This window comes from Cyprinodon variegatus, unplaced genomic scaffold (assembly GCF_000732505.1).
Source record: "Cyprinodon variegatus isolate N-32 unplaced genomic scaffold, C_variegatus-1.0 Scaffold1366, whole genome shotgun sequence".
Lineage (NCBI taxonomy): Eukaryota > Metazoa > Chordata > Actinopteri > Cyprinodontiformes > Cyprinodontidae > Cyprinodon > Cyprinodon variegatus.
Window position 1 is genome coordinate 104,362 of NW_015151819.1, and position 1,980 is coordinate 106,341.

At 38.6% G+C, this 1,980-nt stretch overlaps 1 long non-coding RNA gene across 1 annotated transcript in view; it reads right to left on the bottom strand.

The window, feature by feature from the left end:
- Positions 1-250: 250 nt before the first annotated feature.
- LOC107103042 overlaps positions 251-1,980 on the bottom strand; it is a 15,029-nt gene continuing 13,299 nt past the window's right edge. The window contains exons 2-3 of the long non-coding RNA XR_001482159.1: positions 1,039-1,182; positions 251-543 (exon numbers count right to left, since the gene is read on the bottom strand). This is a non-coding gene — a long non-coding RNA (uncharacterized LOC107103042). The remainder of the gene's footprint in view (positions 544-1,038; positions 1,183-1,980) is intronic.

Genomic DNA, 1,980 nt, shown 5'->3' on the forward strand with positions numbered 1-1,980 from the left:
TAACTCCACATCAATTCCAACGTGCAGAACTTGGATTTGAAAGGTTTTACGTGTATGAAAGTTGAGCTTTACTGTTTTATTCTTTACTTCACATGTTATAGCAGAATATCGCCAGTGATATTGATCTAAAACTAATAATAAAACACAAACGTTTGCTTGAAAGCTGGTCGCTGACAGCAGTGTCTACTCCTCCCTCTGAAAGCAAACAGATCCTTGTTCTTTTCCACACGTTCATTAAAATAATCTCTCATTGTTACACAGTGTCCAAATGTTCTCATCCCATTGGAAACTGTTGTAAACCATATACTTGTAATAAAAATGAAATAGAAAATGGAGGTACGGTAATTTCGCATTCTGCTTACTTTTTTCCATATAGTCAGAGAAACAAACTAAATCCTTTAGTCCTTCCTTTAGCTATGCTGCGGTTATTTACACAACGCCTTTTCCACCAAAAATGGCGTCTTAGCAACAAATGTCACGTGACTGGCGGAGACCGACGTCTGCTTTTCTGAGGATACAAGTTGTTTACCACATCGTTCTAATCTGAAAAAACAAAACAAAACAGAAATTAATTCATTAGATATGTCTGTTGATTTTTTTGGCGAACAGTTTTGTTACGTTAGGAATATTTTTTTTGCCAGGCATCAACACAGCCACCTAAGCATCAGTAACATCTGCGGTGCGCATAGATTCTAACCAGTTAATCTCGTCCCCAGTTGATCTGTCACACCGGCCTGCCATAGCGCTACAGTCCAGTCTACCATGCAGCAACACTGATAATCGAAGGATATTATAAAGAACGAAGTAACCCAACAGTCTAAGTTTTATAGAGTGGGAGGAAACTAAAAGAATACTAGTTTCTAGATTAATCAACTTCACTTCGTAACTAGTGTAACCAGATTGAAAATGTTTCTCTGGTTACGGAGTGACGTCATTTCACTCAATGACACAAACAGAACCGAGGATGGGTTTCATAGTTCTGATACCTAGAACCAAAGATCGAGACTGGTCTCCGTTTAAGTCCAAAATAAAACTTACCAGCAGAGATGGAGATGAAGCGAGCAGAGACCAGAACCCCCCACACCATCGCCGCGTTCACTGCCGCCATCTTCTCTACACTCGTTTCCGTGTTTCACTTGAACTCAGTCCCAGTATACCGTTATCTGGGTGTGTCCTCGTTTCCTAGAAATAAAAAACAGGAAAATCTAAACCGATCAGTTTCAGAATATCATTGATGCTTAAACCAAAGGGTTTTGTCTTAAAACCACAAAAACATTTACTTGAAACAGTATTATTTCTCGGAAATCATACCTAATAGTACTGACGTAGACATCGCTTTGACCATATATGTACAACAGCGGTTCTCGTAGATATAAATGGGACTACACCGGAAGCGGACGTGATACGTTGAAAGGCAATCAGCAATCAAAGAAAGCTTGAAAAGAGTTTTAATATAAATATTTTAAACTCATTTGAAAAAAACTAACCAGAGCTTAACGAAGCTATTATCAAGGTTAATTAGATTTAATAAAGTTTATAAAAATAGCTAAATATACAGTTTTAAACGCCTGATTATAGCTTAATTTTTGTACGATTATTGAACTCATCCAACAAAGATCCAACTGCACACCTAAATGGACCTGACTCTCCTAGCTTGCAGGGCATACCTGGTGTCTATATACCCTAATAAGCATTATAACCCTGGCCTGTAAAACAGAAGTCAAGGTGGGGAAAACAGAGCAGTGATGCATTCAAGGGCACAAAACGGGTTTATAGCTTTATTATGTAAACACTGTGTCCAGCTAATAAACCACCCGGTTACATTATGTGTTGTAGGAGCCAATTATCCATTGGTGTTTGTCGCCACCAGGGGGCGTATTATATTTTGAGTTCTGAGTGTTTGATGAGGGGATGGGTTATTTAAGGTCAACCATCAATTCTGTTCAGGTGTGGTTAATAGGCTGAGGCAAACAGTTTTCT